We start from the raw sequence: 18,612 nt of genomic DNA on the forward strand, positions 1-18,612 counted from the left end.
GGGTTCCTGGTGCCAAGCTTTTTCAGTTTTTGCAACATTCACGGTTGGAGACTTGGAGTTCAGTGGTGACCCAAGAGGTGTTCTTGATGGTGCAGGTGGTGATGTTTCTTCTAAGAGGGGCGAGGGAGTCTGCGCAGGTTGTAATCCATTGTGTGAGGTTATGGGCAGCAACGTTGGGTTAGTTGGTGTTTGGGGGGCGTTTTGTGAGAGCTGGGCGTTCCGGTGTTCTGTGGGGATCTTGTCCCACATGCAGTAGGGTGTGGTGTATTGGTGGTGGTGCATGGGGGTTTTTGAGAAGGAGAACTGGATGCAGTGGTGGTCGGTCCAATGGAGTTCCATGGTGTGTGTGAAGGTTATGTGGTTGCTGGAGGTGAAGATCGCATCTAGCGTGTGTCTTGCTGAGTGGGTGGGTGATGTGACTATTTGCTTGAGTCCTAGGTTCGTGAGGTTGTCTAGAATGGGATGTGGAGTTGTGGTTGTGGTGGTTCTCCAGGTGAAAGTTGATGTCACCAAGGAGGATGTAGTCTGTGGAGGTTAGGGCGTGGGGGCTGATGGTGTCAGCGATAGCGTCACAGAAGGGGGGGTGAGGTCCTGGTGGTCTGTAAATGAGTGTTCCTCTGAGGGTGGTGTTGGCGTTTATGTGAATGAGGAGGTGCAGGTGTTCTGCGCTGTCAAGGGTGTCGAGTGTGTTGGTGGTGATCTTTATGGTGTTTTTATGTACAATGGCGATGCCACCTCCTGGTTTGTTTAGACGATCTCGATGATGGATTTTGTAGCCTTCTGGGATGGCTAAGGCTAGGTCGGGCTCGGATGAGGGATTCATCCAAGTTTCCGTGAGGAAGGCAATGTCCGGGGAGTGTGACGTGATCAGGTCCCAGAGTTCGATGGCATGTTTGTGTATGGACCGGGTGTTTAGGAGTATGCAGTTGAGGTGATTGCGGGGGCTGTTGTTGTGGTGGTGCATGATGGTGTTGTTGAGGGTGGTGTTGGAGAGATCAGGAGCATGGGGTAGAAAAATTGGAGAGTTCCAGGAAAGTTCCAGAAGAACTGGAAATCATACTTGAGACCTCCAGCACAGAGTGACTAGGATTACTCTCGCCTTCTGTCTTCTCACTTAGGCAGACAGCCTCCTGATCATTGTAAATGGGGAAAATGCATATCCCCGCTCCATCAACCAATCCGGTAGGAAGGCGCCTGTTGCTGTCTCAAAAGGGCCCACCTTCCAGCTGAAGTACTTGGGAACCTGGTGATCCAGCCTGGAGGCAAATAGGTCCACTGTGAAAGGACATCAGAGGGCCTCCAACTTTCTGATAACATTAGAGTTCAATTGCCACAGACTCATGTCTGACCATTGTCTGGAGCACCAGTCTGCCACCTCATTGGAAGCTCCCGGAAGATATTCAGCTGTAACGGATACATTGTTGGACAAACAAAAGGTCCTTAAGTCCTTGGCCATGTCTGCAAAGGCTTCGCTCAGATAGTTGACACATCCGACAGCAGAGATGGTGTCTATCTTTAGGAGCACATTGCAATGCACCCTCTCCTTTGTTCAGCACTTGATCATGAATGACTCTGCCATGAGCTTCAAATAGTTGATGTGAAGATGCTACATGTCTGTGGACCATTTTCCTCCTGTATAGGAATTTGCGGAGTGGGCATCCCAAAAATACTTGCTGGCATTGGGCTTCATCACTATATCTGAGTCAGAACTGAAGATGGCCCTCCTATTCCAAGTCTCCATATGTTCCAGCCACTACCTCATTTACTCTGTGACCTCATTTGTGAGGGGAATCTGCTCTGAATACTGTAAGTCCCTGCATAGATCGGTGGCTTTGAGACATTGAAGGGTCCTGTAAGGGAGAAGGCCTGGGAAAATCACTTGGATGGAGGATGAGAGCAGACCCACCACTTGGGCCACCAATCAGGGAGAGGTTGTCTGCCTGGACAGGGTTTTCTTCAAATCTCTGTGAATTTTGGCTATTTTCCTGGAAGGAAGGCGTACTGTCTTTTCTACTGAGTCTATGAGAAAACCTAAGAAAGTTGTCTGCCTGGACAGAACTAGAAGGGACTTCCACTCATTGAGGATAAAACCCAGACTCTCCAGTAAGTCGATCATCATCTGCAATTGCCCTGTCAGGCAGAGTGAACAAAGTATTAGAAGTAACAGTTTGTCTAAGTATATAATGAGAATGACCTGGGACCTCAGGTTTTCCATCATCGGTTTGAGCACTTTGGTGAAGCACCAATGTGTGAATGAGAGACCAAGCGGTAGATTTGTGAACTTGTACACTTGGCCCCACCACTGGAATTGAAGGAAACTGCGGTGAGGGGGAAATATGGTAACCACGAGGTACACATCCTTTAAGTTCAGTTGTATCATCCAGTCATTAGGGTGGAGAAAATCACATAAGAGGTGAATCCCCTCCATTTTGAAATGACGGTGTACTAGCCAGCCATTAAACTCTCCTAGGTTGATCACTGGCCTGTGACAGCCAACCCTCTTCTCCACTAAGCAGATGTTGCTCAGAAATCCCCGTGTGTTAGACCCTTCAGCCTTAGAGTGGTCATCTCTCACCCTTTTGGCTGCCTCCCTCCACTTCTCCGACACTATTTTTGCTGGTTGTAGGACTCTGCACACTTTACCACTACTAACCAGTGTTAAAGTGCATATGCTCTCTCCCTTATACATGATAACATTGGTTCATCTCCAATTGCAATGTTTGATTTACTTATAAGTCCCTAGTAAAGTGCACTACATGTGCCCAGAGCCTGTAAATTAAATGCTAGTAGAGGACCTACAGCACCGATTGTGCCACCTACATAAGTAGCCCCTTAACCATGTCTCAGGCCTGCCATTGCAAGACCTGTTTTGCAGTTTCACTGCCTCTTCGACTTGGCATTTAAAACTACTTGCCAAGCCTTAAACTCCCCTTTTGCTACATATAAATCACCCCTAAGGTAGGCCCTAGGTAACCTATAGGGCAGGGTGCTATGTAGGTAAGAGGCAGGACATGTACGTATGTGTTTTATATGTCCTGATAGTGAAAAACTCCTAAATTCATTTTCCACTACTGTGAGGCCTGCTCCTTTCATAGACTAGCATAAGGACTGCCCTCATATACTTTTTGAGTGGTAGATTCTGACCTGAAAGGGGTAACCAGGTCATATTTAGTATGGCTAGAATGGTAATAAGAAAATCCTGCTTGGCTTGAGTTTGCCTCCTCTTCTGAAGTCTTAGGGACATCAAAGTCTTCAACTACTAGCTTTTTGCTAGTACCTGATTCCAACAACTCCTGAACAACTTCAGCGACGTTAGCGACACCGCAGCCTGCTCCCGCTCCATGGACCTCACTGCATGCAACAACTGTGGCCTGCACTGCAAGTCTGATGTTACTGAGACTCCTCTGATGTCACTCAGGGTCATCGCTATGCTGCGAAGTCGACACATCACGTCCTGATAAACCGGAACCAGTGACCCCACGGGGTCACAAGGAATCGACGCTTCACGGATGTAAACGCATCATCTCCCCCTGGATTCAGACGGAGTCGACGTCTCCCCTCTCCTGCTTTGCTGTTCTTTTTGCGTTTGTCACCCCAAGTGGGAAGGGTATGCCCAGACATGGGTCCCGTGCTCACTATGCCACCAGATTCAAGCTAGCCTGGCTGAAGAGGGGTGATAACCCGAAACCGGTCCCAGGATGCTTGTTTCTGGTCCAGGGAGGACCTGGTCTGGCAGTTCGGGCTGGACTGTTCCCATAGGGAACAGGGTCAAGACTGATTTGCATATGACTGGGTCCAAACTGGAATGGCATGGTGATCAAAAAAACTGATGGATTAAACCCAGATCTGTGACTGGGGGTGAATGTTTGATTTGTTCTACATTCTGTCCATCAACTGTTCTTTTTGCGGAACCAACACCTCTTAAGGGACTGATGCAGCACCGCTCCAGCGGCGCCTCTTCCAGACTCCGTGTGATGTCCTTGTTCTTTGTTTTCAAAAGATACTGTACCTGGGGGTCTGTGTGACTCCGTGACCAGCACTAGTGCTGTCGGATTGTTGGGAACGACTCAGTCAACAACATCGTGATAGCCCCAGTCGGAGCTATTGTATTGCTAGGCGCTTTAGTTGGATTTAATCTCTAAACATTCATGACTTTGCTTGTGTAGATTGGATTTGCCATGTTTCAACAGTATTTTATTCAGATAAATATTCTATATTTTTTTCTAAACCTGTGTGGTGTCTTTTTGTGATGTTTTCACTGTGGTATGGTATAAGTTCTGCACAAGTACTTTACTCATTGCCTTGTAAGTTAAGCCTGACTGCTCAATGCCAAGCTACCAGAGGGTGGGCACAGGATAATTTTGGATTGTGTTGTGATTTACCCTGACTAGGATTGTGGTCCCTAGTTGGACAAGACTGTATACGTCAGCCAAACAGAGATGCTATTTCCAACACCTGGAGTAGAGTTGGGGTGGGTAATCGCCTGTTTCTGCAGGAGATCTGCAACCTCTTAGTCTATTAAGGATGCATGATCGTCTGCAATAACTAGTGCTCGTGGTCGAGAAGACTGAACTGGATTCCTGTAAAACTCTATGTGGAAGCCCATGATTGTTTAGAGAACCCTTGGCTCAGCTGTGATCTTCTTCCAATTGTGGTGGAATTGATCCAATTTGCCTTCCAACTGTAGTCGGGAAGATGGCGAATTCTTACCTGTCTGGGCCAGAAAGTGCATTCTGTGCGAGGCTCTGGGGTTAAAACCCTGGTATCCTCTGCACGTGATGAAGAACTCTTCCTGGCGGGGCTGGTCCTGCATGTTCTTGGAGCCTCGGGGAGGGCCTTGGGTATAAAAAATGGCCAACCGAGCACTCTATATCGCGGTCAGCCCCTATAAAAATGTTGTGGTGGAAGATCTTCTTGATTGAGGCTTGAGCCTTGCCCAGGTAGGTAAATGTGGTGATGAATTTGCTGAGCTCTTTAAGAAAGGGCTCTCCAAAGAGTCCTCCCTGTGCCACTATCCTAGATTTTGAGGTCGCCAGATCCCTTAACTTGGGGTCAAGTTTTAGCAACAATGAATGGTGTCTCTCAGTGGACAGGGTGCAATTTGCGCTCCCTGGGAATATCACAACCCAGCATGAGAGAGCCTCTGGGGGAATGGGCTTGCCCGAGGCTTTGGCCTCTTCTGCCAGGTCCAAGATCCTGGTGAGGGGGTCGCCAACATCTAGGAGTTGCAGGAACATCAGTACCTTTCTATACCTTTCCTGGGATCTCTGATACTGCAAGAAGGAGGCCATATGGGGAGTCCAATTCAGGGGTGACGGCCACCTTGTCAGGGAGGGAAGGGTGGGGACATTCAGGCTTTAGTCATGCTAGCGCCTCCTTATTTAGAGGCTTCCGGAGAGGGGATTGCCACATACTTGGTAACTTTGTCTGTTGGAGTGTATTCCACCGAGCGAGAGAGAATGAGGTCCTCTGGCTCCAACATGTCCGGAGAGTTTCTGGACTGGGGAAGGGCACCTCATTAGGTAACTCCCCATCATTGTTGTCGTCGGGGTCAGGTAATAGAGGAGACTCAGCTGATGCGTCAAAGGCATCACCCATTGCAGCGGGCTAGGCCCTAAAAGGAAAGCCCTATTAAGGCAATTCAAAGCCCCCAAATCTACCTCCGCATTGCCTCTGTGCTTGGCGGTGCATCGTTGCGAGGGATGCACACCCAGTACTGACAGGAACCTTCTGACAAATTTAGAGGGACAGGGCAAGCATAATCTAGCTCCAACAGGCAGCACTCTAAGGGGTCAAAGGTAGATGCCACCTCCTGTTGTGTGGAGGCATCCACTGCCTCGGAAAATTTGTCTTCTATATATGAAGGACTTAGAGGGACTCTTCAACCACATGTTCCTCGGCCATGGCTATTGAGGAACCCACGGGGCCTGGCAGAAAGGTGGGTGATAGGTGCTGCGCAAAAAGAAAACAACCGGTCGAAATATGGGAGCAGAAGAGGGCATGTCAATCTGGTCAAGCCGTACTAGCAAAGAAAACCTGTCAGAATCATAGACACAGGAAGGACCTTAGAAAAGGATCAAGTAGCCTAGGCTGTTAGCAGTGTAAGTAAGCATAAGGCTAATATGGCACTGGTCGAACCAGTCTCTGTTTGGGTCGCACTGTGCGTGACAAACGGGTCAATGCTGTGAGGCCAATCACCCTGAGCCTTCAAAAGGGGTGTGAGGGTGCACCCGGGCCCGGAACCTTAACAGCAACAGAAACACAACTACATGCTGGTAACAAAGTACTGACCTGCACACTGTCCAATTCAGTGCTGAGCACTTTTAATCTGAATTAGTACAAACCCATTAGAAACAGACATCATGGCTTCCAGGCAGCTCGGTGAGGTGCGGACCTCACTGGGGCGGAGGCTCATCAGTTATATTCTGACTACAGCGCACCCCCTGTGGAGCAACGAGGCACATCCTACAATGCACGCCGTCTAGAGGCGGCCAGACTCATCGCACTCACACAGTCTCGAGGCTTGACAGCGGCTAAGAATGGAATGCTAAAATTAATTCCGACTGTCACATGGTGGCAGTGAGACGCCATAAAATAGCACAATCATAAGCATAGAGTGAACCCGTAAGCATAGAGGAAAACACAACAGGTACTTATCAGCCGGAAAGAAGGTGGACAATATGTAGGGGATGTCTGCCTACTTGGAAGGATATGATTTTTGATTGATTGAGCTGTTGTAGTTCTTTCCTTTGGACTGATGGGAAAGTTAGTTTTTGTTATATGTTGTTGGAAGCTGCTAGAATGAGTAAATGAAAGAAAGCAGAGCATAATCCTCATCTCCGGCACTGAGATAGAATTCATTCTTTGTCTAATACTGAGGTGCTTACGTTTTGCAACTCCTGCCTGCCGGTTGAACCTATAGAACATTGTTAAATTACTTTTTAGCTAAAGCTGCCTATATATTCATTTATAGCATTTAGGCTTAGGTGTGATAGCCCTCCAAACATTTTAGGAATAGCCCTCCAAACATTTTAGCAGCTAATTGAGGTAAAGCACTTAAGGGTGCCTTTAAATGGCCTTCTACTCCACCCTTTGCTTTTTGTCTTGAGCTGAGTTTACTAGTTCAGTTATTTAAATGCATGTTGTTTGGGCTTTCAGTAACACAAGTCTGGAAGTATAGGCTATTGGGATGTGTATTACATGTACTTAAATTTTAATTCACACTTGGAAAATATCCTTAATCTCACAGGGATTTTCTCTTGATTGTAAGACACTGGATTCTTCTGTGCCTTATCTGAACTGGCAAAATGTTGCTTCAATCGTTTGATGAGAGTTATTACTACTAGGAAAGATACAATTGTGTTCTGACAGCTAAAATCAGGAGCTTGCCCATCGGATTTACCCTCAAATTTACCATGTGAGTATTCTATCAGAAAAATATTGTATACTTATTAGTAAATGCAAAAAAGGGTAATGGATTTAGTGTTGTGTCAGCTACAAAAATGTAAAGTTTGTGATGGAGTTTTTGAACCTGGGATGCTCATTTTTATTTCATGGTCTCATTTTTGTCCCCACAAATGTTGCTCCTGAAAAATATTTTTTCAAAATTTCTTAATATCCTACTGTTACTTTCCATGCTGTATTCAGTCTTCTAATTAACGTGCCATAAACTCAGGTATGTCATGCTGTTCCTTTTTTTAGAACTTTCGTTTAGGAGCATTATAAACATACATCTATGTATTTTGTCATGCCTGATTTTTGTTATTACAGCTTTTAACTATTTATTTATGTAGTTATGACTATATGGATTTTGTAGCTAAGCATGATGGCTCAGATTTGCTAGGATTTTGCAGAAGGGTTGCATCGGTTTTGTGGCACAGCTCAGACACAGAATCCTTTTTGGGATTTAATAAGCCACACAAAATCAATTTGTGCATGTTTCCATGTTTTAGTAAATACAAAGTGATGCGACAGTGCATAGCGCTGCCTTGTGCTACTTTGCGTCATGCATGCATTTTATGAGTGGAGCAGTGGTGTTTCCATGTATTCACCAATGCATTCTGATGCAAACCCAGATTTATAAAGACCTGCAAGCCTGGGTTTGCTCCAAAATGGTGCACCTACCCAACATAAGAGTAAAAAGTGGAAATATATTTTGTATTCCTTGTTACTTCCTCTCTCCATGTGTGCTTTATTCCACATCACACATAGAAAGAATAAAATGCCCTTAAGGATTGTTTTGTATGATAGTATCCCATCCTATACAAAAACAATCCTGCCCCTAATGTACCATGGTGCAAGGTTGTCTGTTTCTGCACTAGGCAGCACACGGGACACCAGCTCTGGGAAAATAAAAAAGTGTGCCATATCTTAGTAGACATTGTGCCATTTTGTTCTCCCCCTTTCATGCAACACAGAGCAGACAGGTGTCCGGCTGCTTTGAGTATAAGAATAGTAAATCTGGCCCTATTTCCTGAATTTGCACTTTGAACTTTTCTTTTTCAAAGGGAATTCATGTTTTTTTTAAAAGCGTTTACCAATATCAGGAAAGATGATTTGCCTTCCCTACTGGCATCAATGAGTGACCTGTAATGTATTTGGGAGAACGTACATCAATTTAGCAAATTTTGGGCCCGATGTACCGCCTTTTGTTTTGCAATTCGCGATTTGTTTGTGAATCTCAAATTGTGAGTCAAAAAACAAAATGTACAACAGTGTTAACCACCCTGTTTGTGATTCCCAAATGGGTCACAGGGACCTTCCTCATTAATATTTATGATACAGGTCTCAATTTGTGACCCATTTGGGAATCAGGATGGCGGCCTGCTGGGGTCAGAAGACCACCATGTCTATGACTGCTTTTTCAATAAAGCAGTTTCATTTTTTTGAAATGCAGCCCATTTTCCTTAAAGGAAAATGGGCTGCATTTCAGAAATGAAAATAAAACTTTTTATTTTCATTTTTACAGAGTAGGCAGTGGTCCCATAGGCAGTGGTCCATAGGACCACTGCCTGCTCTGAAAAATCATTTTAGGTACCGTTCACAAAGAGGAAAGGGTCCCTTGGGGACCCCTTCCCGTTTTGGAAATGGGTTAACACCAATTTGAAATTTATGTTAACTGCAATTGTTTTTCAACTGCATTAACAATCACAAAGCAATCATACATCCCCTTGCGAGTCGCAATCCCTATTTTGCGAGTTGGTATTTGGATACTGACTCGCAAAATAGGGATGATAATTGTGCAAGGCAATTTTGTGGTCGCAAATGGTGATTTTCGCCTTTTGCAACTGCAAAATTGCATGATCTGGCCCCTTGTGAGAAGAATCCATCAAGTAAACTGCATACTTTGGCTGTAAGCTGAAATTAGTTGTGACATGTCTGACTGCTTTAATATATCATAGCCTCCTTGTTGTGGACAGAAAATTGCTTCTTCCTCAGGAAATTAGATCACCCTTGCCCTGATCTGACCTCCATCCCTAATCTAATTTATGGTATGTCATTGTTTTCCAAAACAATATTCACCCCACATCCCTCCCGTGACTTACGTGAAATTTTGCCTGAAGTCTAAAATGCTTATTGAAACTTCATAAATATAACTGTCACTATGCCGATTACCAGTATAAGCAGCAATCTTTGCATAACATGTTAACCTTCGCTGTTACTGTTTTTGCATTTGTATCAGATTTATATTATCAAATAAACGTATTGGATATTTAGCAATTTTTTGCAATATTGTTTTTGCACTGGAAATGATATAGATCTGAAAGGGATAGTAAAAATGAATATGATTTTTACTTGCAATGTCTTCTTATATTTTGGGTCTCTAAATATCATGCAATGAACCTTGCTGTGCTTTGTATGTTGGTGGTAGATGTATTTTGTTAAATAATCACTTCTTTGTGCATTTTAGGCTGCCCTAGATATCGCTGCAGTTCTCTTGCATGCTTGTGTATTCACAAACCACAAAAAATAAACATAACTACAGTGCTCTCCATCTTTTGGTCTAACAAACTGTTGTTTAAATTTTACTTTTCTGCACCACCTCATACATCATGGAGCCCTCTTTTATTTCAATTTTCTTTCAATTATTTATTATTTTTTTCATCTTTTCATTTCTATTGCACAAGCTTGCATAAATATAAAATAAACATCAATGCATGTTTGTCAGATGCCTATATACTGGCATTCTTAGTGTATGTTTTAATTTGTTCTGTAATTATTTCAATTTATTTAAATAAAATGTTTTATTTAGTATTTTATTTGTGTTCAAGGTTTGTGTAATTTGAGCCAGGCTCACATAGCCCTTTTCTTATTGCTATTGGGCTATGTTATAAGAGTTCATATGGGTGACAGACGCTTCTGGGGAGGAAATGTGGAGTGGGGCAGTTGGATGGATACTCTTTCTTATGTTTTCTATTTCTTGGTTCCTTTCTGTTTCAGTTGTTGGTTACTCACCACACACATTGCCACACAGTGTTAACATTACGCGCACAATGAGCGAGTCATGTTAGACCCAAATCGGACAAATAGATGCCCCCTTTGATGCCAGAAAGGACAACTACCCATCCCGGTGCACATGTACACAACTCCCAAACACACGATTTGACAGCAGGGATATAATAACATAGAATGTCAATGGACTAAACAACCGTATTAAAACAGAAGCAGTTTGGGGGTTTGTAAAGTGGTTTCTACCAACGGTCCCCTTTGCAAAGAAACCGATCTCCTCGGTATGCGCTGTCCAAACCTAGTCTGTCCTGGCTACATACACTGAAGCCTTATCGGTATCTCCAAAGTAAGGGATGCTTGGTACGGGTCCTCCGTGGTGTCCGTTTATGGAATTACAGGAAGAATTTACACTACATAAATCACATTTTTAACATATCTACAGCTGTATCATGCTTTGATGACCCACCATTCCACACTGACCAACCTGTCGGAGTACAATCCACTACAACGTAAGTTCACTATTAATCCGTTGGGATGGAGGTGGGCGTCTCTATAATATAGAAATCCCTAAATGCCAATGCTCTAGACCACTTTGTAACCCCAAGGGAACACTGGGAGGGCTGTTGGGGCCCCACTGGATAAAAGTGAATAGTTCAATGCAAAAGCAGCCCAGGAAGAGATCGTTATTTCATCACGGTTGTGCCTGTCCTGCTGAAATACTTCCACATGCCTATCTCACTCCTCTGTGGCTCAAAAAGATCGGGACTCTCACCAATTAGGCCTTTCCCAGATGCGCCAACAACGATGATGGGTTGTCCTATATGGTCTGGGAATGCCCTGTTATCACCCATTACTGTGCTAAGATCTTCCCAATTGATTGATATCCTCGAGCAGACTTACTTGGGATCCTGGAAGACATGGGGGGGACCCAGGAGGAGCTCATAGTGGTGGGCATGGTGTAACTATAGCCAAGTGAGATTTCATGCCACACTGTAACTCAATACATGCTTTCTACCCCAGGCTGAGTGGAGGGCGGTGATGGAGTAGTGTGCGAAACCCAAGGAACCAGTATATACTGCAAGGGGATGTGCTTAAAAACACACAAAAAATTGGGCGAGATGGTGGGCATACTACAACATACTTGTGCCCTGAATGACATGTCATACACTCTTATCTGTATGGGCTACGCTATTCTCGCTTAATGATCAAGGCACTGCAGGCATATTTACAAGCCCCTTTACGTTGCCTTTGCACCACACAATGTGGTGCAAGAATGACTCAATTGAAAAATGAGATTTATGAAGGCACACAAGGCAACCTTGCGTGGTCCTGAGTGGCTTCATAAATCTCAAGTAACTCAACGCAGTACAAATCTGTACCAGGGAGGCTTTTCCATGAGTGCTGTGTGGGTGTTGCCACACAAAATCCATGGATTTTGATGCATTCCCAGATTTCCCAAAAGTGGTAGACCTGGGAATGCCCCAAAACCTATGCCTTACCAGGTGATGAGTAACAAGGAGAAATATCTTTTCCTCTTTCTTTGTCTACTCTGCAGCACACACAGAAAGAGGAGAAAGCCTCAGGGGATTTTATTTGTGCAGAAAGGTGCAAAAAACTATTTTACATGCAACAGATGCACCCTTGCACCATACTTACAGCACATTCTCGCCCTTTCCCTGTAACACAAAAAGAACAGATGATGGATGGAATGCTGAACAAATCAAACACTCACCCCCAGTCATAGATCTGGGTTTATTCCATTGCTTCCTTGCTCACCATGCCACCCCAGTTTGGTCCCAGCCATATGCAAATAAGTCTTGACCCTGCTCCCCATGGGAACAGACTGCCCGAACTGCCAGGCCAGATCTTCCCTGGGTCGGAAACACGTATCCTGGGACTGATTTCAGGGTATCAACCCTCATCAGCCAGGCTAGCTTGAATGCAGTGGCACAGTGAGCACGGCACCCATGTCTTTCAAGTAACTATAAATCGCACCCTAAGGTAACTATTCCTCATGCCCCTGCTATGCACAGGTTTTTCTTCAAAAATGTGACTGCTAATGTTTCATTTTTACTTTTAAGGGCATTATAGAAGTTCTCATGACTGCTGTATTATCTGGGGTAATTAGCAGTGCCTGGCAAGGGCGTGAGTAATAGTTGCCTTGGGGGCTGAGCTATAGTTACTTGAAAGAACTCTAACTATAAGTGCTGAATTTCTATGGTTTAGTACGAGTAAATTCAGAACCTAATCATAGCGTCCGTGTGGGTTGTGTGGCCTAATTAAGATGGCTGGTGGGATGCACTCCTAAGAGGCTCCCAACTGACCCTGAAAAATCCTACAACATCCTGGCCATTGTTGGCTGAATTTCACCTGATCCATTCTTTGGGGGGACCAGGTGAGGGTCCTCCTCTGGATCAGTGGTAGGTGGTGGCCAGCAAGTGATAAGGACAGGGGTGCAAGTTGCTGCCGCCTGGCCGCCCAGCCACAGCGTGTGAGAGGGGAACAGATTCAGGCCCAGGGGGGCGCTGCGCTCCCGGATGCTGCGACAAGGGACTGGAAATCAGAAACATAGGAGTGGGGAATGACAGGGGATACCTGCTGTTGTCCCGGCTGGTTGGACCATATGAGGTGGTGGACTTGTCTGACTGAGCCGGGCCTGGGTTCTGCACGGCCTACTTGGAGTGATGCATCCGGGCTGGAGCGGCCTACAGTCTGGAGAAAGGTGGGGTCTTCCCCATCAGGAAAATCCTGCAAGCAAGAACAGAATCCTGAGAGCGGCGTACCGCTGAGGGTCTGTGGGCAGCCTCAGTGGAGTTCGGGCTGCACAATAGGGATTGCGGCAGGGGAGTGTGGGACCCACAGAGAAGGCCCAGTGGTGGGGTGTAGGAAGGTGGCTTTCTTCTAGCATGGTTACCCCCATTTTTGTCTTGTTTCTCAGTGTGTCCGTGTGTTTTTACTGTCTCACTGGGATCCTGCTAGGCAGGACCCCAGTGCTCATAGTTTGTGGCCTATATGTCAGTATGTTTTACTGTGTTAGTGTGCTTGACTGTGTCACTGGAGTTCTGCTAACCAGAACTCCAGTGCTTATGCTCTCTCTGTTTACCAAATTTGTCACTATAGTTTAGTGACTCCATATTCCAATTCAGATTGGCATACTGGAACCCCCTTATAAGTCCCTAGAATATGGTACCTACGTATCTAGGGCATTGGGGTTTCAGGAGATCCTTATGGGCTGCAGCATTTCTTTTGCCACTCATAAGGAGCTCATACAAACACTCCTTCAGGACTGCCACTGCAGCCTGAGTGAAATAGTGTACACACTATTTCACAGCCATTTTAACTGCACCAGGTAACTTATAAGTCACATATATGTCTAACCTTCAGTTGCTGAAGGCTAGGTTCAAAGTTACTGTGTGTGAGGGCACCCCTTACCACCTAGCAAAGGTGCCCCCACGTTGTCCAGGACCAATTTCCCAGACTTCGTGAATGCGGAGATACCATTATAAGTGTGCACCACATATATGTCAATACATAAATGTAGCTTCACAATGGTAACTCCGAATATGGCAATGTGAGGAGTATAAGATTGTGAAATTGAACCCCAAATCCAAATCTTGTATTGGGGGATCGATTTCATGCACCGTGGGGGCTCCACCATAGGCCCCCAGTACTGCCAAACCAGCTCTCTGAGGTTTCCACTGCAGCCCCAGCTGCTGCCACCTCACAGACAGGTTTCTGCCCTCCTGGGGATTGAGCAGCTCAATCCCAGGAAGGCAGACCAATGCATTTCCTTTAGGAGAGGGGTGTTACACCATCTCCCATTGGAAATAGGTGTTACAGGCATTGGAGGTGTATCCACCCAGAGCCTCTGGAAATGCTTTGAAGGGCACAAACTGTGCCTTCCTTGCATAATCCAGTCTACACCGGTTCAGGGACCTCCAGCCCTTGCTCTGGCGGAAAACTGGACAAAGGGAAAGGGGAGTGACATCTCCCCTGTCCATCGCCACCCCACGGGTGGTGACCAGAGCTTTCCCAGACTGTCCCTGGCATTAGCCATCTAGGATTCCAAGGTGTGGGGACCCTCTAGGAGCATCTGAGTGGCCAATGCCAACAGGTGACGTCAGAGACCCTTCCTGATAGGTGCATACCTGGGTAGGCAGCCAATCGCCCTCTCAGGGCTCTTAAGGGTCTCTCCTCTGGGTGTTTCCTCAGATTCGGTTTGCAAGACTCCACCAGGACTCCTCTGCATCCTCTGCTTCAGCTTCTGACCGTTGGATCAACCGCAGACTGCTCCAGGAACTGCTGTACCTGCAACAAAGTATCCAGGAAGGCTACTGTGACCTACAACTTCAGCTCCAGCCAGCAACTGCAACAGTTTCCAGGTTGTGCATGCTCTGAGGACTGCCTGTATTCATCCTGCCCCAGAAGAACCGAAGGAATCTCCTGTGGAGTGACGGAGTCACTTCCCTGCTTCAGCAAGCACCTCTCTGCAACTATGACCGGTACTCTTGGACTCCTCTCCTGTCGACGGGCGTGATCCCTGGAACACAGGTGGTGGACCAAAGTGATCCTGACTTTTCAAAGGTCCAACTGTCCAAATTTGGTGAGGTAAGGGCATGCCTCCCCATGCCAGACAGTACCCCTGTGCAGCGCGTCTTCTGCAGCTCTTTGGGCTTTGGTGCACTTCTTCCAAAAGTTCTTGGTGCACAGAGTAGCTCATATCCCCAGCACTGTATCCTGCGATGCTCAGCTCCCTGAGTTGTTCTCCGGCAGCGTGGGATCCCTTTGTGTAGTGCTGCAACAACTGCACTTTGGAACTCTTTTGTCCCCCTGTCCTGGGACTCCCGTGGGTGCTGCCTGGTCTTCTGAGGACTCTCTGAAGTGCCTCAGTCCCAGTTGAGACCCCCAGGTCCCTCCTGGGTCCAGGCAGCGCCTCTTTGATGTAAAACGCATTCTTTCGTGAACCACGGTTTGTTGGTGGAATCCAGCGACGCAAACAGCCTGCATCCAACGACTCGATGTGGGACATCTCTTGCACCAAGCAGGAACCCCCAGCTGTCTTCTTTGGTGCATTTCTGTACTTTTCTTCCAACTGGAGAATCCACTTTTGCACCTTCATCCAGTTTGGCAGGGGCTCCTGTTCTTCCTGGACTCTTCATGGACTTCTGGACTTGGTCTCCTCTCTCCACAGGTCTTCAGGTCCAGGAATCCATTGTTGGTGTCTTGCAGTCTTGCTTGGTTCTAGCATAATCCTTTACCACGACTTCTAGTGTGTTCTGAGGAAACTTGCTGTACTTTACTTTTGTTTTCCTGTGCTCTGCGGTGGAGAACATTACTTACCTTTGGTGTTTTCTTACAATCCCAGCGCCCCTTTACACACTACACTTGCCTAAGGGGGAATCCGACTTTCAAATTCCACTATTTTAGTATATGGTTTGTGTTGCCCCTAGGCCCATTAAATTCTATTGTGTTTTTCACTGTTTGCGCTCTTCTATGACTGTTTACTTACCTGATTTTGGTTAAAGTGTATATATTGTGTATACCACTTACCTCCAGTAGGAGTATTGCCTCTAAGATATTTTTGGCCTTGTGTCACTAAAATAAAGTACCTTTGTTTTTGGTAACCCTGATTATTGTCTTTTATTTTGTATAAGTACCATGTGCGTATAGTGGTATTGCAAGAGCTTTGCATGTCTCCTAGTTCAGCCTTGGATGATCTGCTACAGCTACCGCTAGACAGCCTAATCTGGTAGACACTGCCTACATTTCACTAAGGTGGATCACTGGAGCTGGTATAAGGTGTAAGTACCTCTGGTACCCACTAAAAACCAGCCCAGCTTCTCACATGGGGGCCCAAGTGTGAGGAGCCAGAGTGAGGAGCGTGCGCCGTCCTGTTGGACTACAGCCTGGGAAGACAGCTGGGCCTGAAATGAGTTTATTGTGATGCTGCTTTGGGGCTTCCCCATGAGACTGCATATGGAGGGCCCCCTGGGCTGTGCGGGCTGAAGCCCACTGGACAGAGTGGATACCGTGGAGTTCTGGAAGTGAGCATAGGGATATCTGGGTGGAGCGTGGGAGTGGCTATATTGTATTGTGCTATGGATCCTGGTGGGTAGAGGAGGCCGCACATCTCGATTTGTGTGGTGGCAGTTGGAGGCTTTATAGGGGGTAATTTGGTACCCTTCGATTGTGACATAGTACTCTGGCCAGCTTCTAAGCCCCAGTAAATCATACATCTGGTTTGGTTGATTGAGGGGTGACACCAATAATGGGAAAACATAGACAGGCTGGGACATCCCAGGCAACACTATACTTCACTATACGTGGGTGACAACCCCGTCGCAGCACGCTCCGAGGGAGACATTGGACAAAAAAGCTGGTGAGCCTGAGAGGGAACCTTCAAAGGTAGAGCTTCTGGCTGCTATACAAGGTTCTAGGGAAGCACTGGAAGTAAAGATTGAGCCAGTGGCAATAGAGGTGTACTTTCTGCTTGAGGATCTGTGAAAGGTCTCTGACAAAGTGTGAATTGCAGAGTGATCCATAAAGGAACTACAGTCTGAGACGGACATTCTTTGGAGGAAGGTAGAGGGGGTCATGTCCAAAAATGGAGCACTTGAGGTGCGAATTGAGGATGCAGAGGGTAGATCTTGCCGCAGTAATGTCTTTCTTCTAGGTTTTCCTAGGGGCATCCACTGAGCAATTTGTAGAAAACTGGATCCACTCCACCTTGAAGCAAAAGGGTCTGTCATCTATGTTCATCATTGAGAGGGCACATCCTGTGCTTGCGGCCCCCTTACGGCAATAGCTCCTCCTTGTGCTATTATTGCACGCATCTTGAATTATAAAGATCATGATTGTGATCCAGGGGCTGCCAGGGAAACTAAACCTGCTTGCTTCAAAAAACACAAGATCCTCTCTAGGCAGGACCCCAGTGCTCATAGTATGTGCCCTGTATGTGTTCCTTGTGTGGTGACTAACTGTATCACTGAGACTCTGCTAACCAGAACCTCAGTGTTTATGCTCTCTCTGCTTTCTAAATTTGTCACTGCAGGCTAGTGACTAAATTTACTAATGCTCATTGGCACACTGGTACACCCATATAATTCCCTTGTATATGGTACTGAGATACCCAGGGTATTGGGGTTCCAGGAGATCCCTATGGGCTGCAGCATTTCTTTTCCCACCCATAGGGAGCTCAGACAATTCTTACACAGGCCTGCCACTGCAGCCTGAGTGAAATAACATCCACATTATTTCACAGCCATTTTTCACTGCACATAAGTAACTTATAAGTCACCTATATGTCTATCCTTCACCTGGTGAAGGTTGGGTGCCAAGTTACTTAGTGTGTGGGCACCCTGGCACTAGCCAAGGTGCCCCCACATCGTTCAGGGCAAATTCCCCGGACTTTTTGAGGGCGGGGACACCATTACACGTGTGCACTATACATAGGTCACTACCTATGTATAGCGTCACAATGGTAACTCCAAACATGGCCATGAAACATGTCTAAGATCATGGAATTGTCACCCCAATACCATTCTGGTATTGGGGGACAATTCCATGATCCCCCGCGTCTCTAGCACAAAACCTGGGTACTGCCAAACTGCCTTTCCGGGGTTTCCACTGCAGCTGCTGCCAACCCCTCAGATAGGATTCTGCACTCCAGGGGTCCAGGCAGCCCTGGCCCAGGAAGGCAGAACAAAGGATTTCCTCTGAGAGAGGGTGTTACACCCTCTCCCTTTGGAAATAGGTGTGAAGGGCTGGGGAGGAGTAGCCTCCCCCAGCCTCTGGAAATGCTTTGATGGGCACAGATGGTGCCATCTCTGCATAAGCCAGTCTACACCGGTTAAGGAATCCCCCAGCCCTGCTCTGGTGCGAAACTGGACAAAGGAAAGGGGAGTGACCACTCCCCTGACCAGTACCTCCCAGGGGAGGTGCCCAGAGCTCCTCCAGTGTGTCCCAGACCTCTGCCATCTTGGAAACAGAGGTGTTGGGGGCACACCGAACTGCTCTGAGTGGCCAGTGCCAGCAGGTGACGTCAGAGACCCCCTCTGATAGGCTCTTACCTCTCTTGGTAGCCAATCCTCCTTTCTTGGTAGCCAAACCTCCTTTTCTGGCTATTTAGGGTCTCTCCTCTGGGGAATTCTTCAGATAATGAAT

Source organism: Pleurodeles waltl, chromosome 8 (assembly GCF_031143425.1).
Source record: "Pleurodeles waltl isolate 20211129_DDA chromosome 8, aPleWal1.hap1.20221129, whole genome shotgun sequence".
Taxonomy (NCBI): domain Eukaryota; kingdom Metazoa; phylum Chordata; class Amphibia; order Caudata; family Salamandridae; genus Pleurodeles; species Pleurodeles waltl.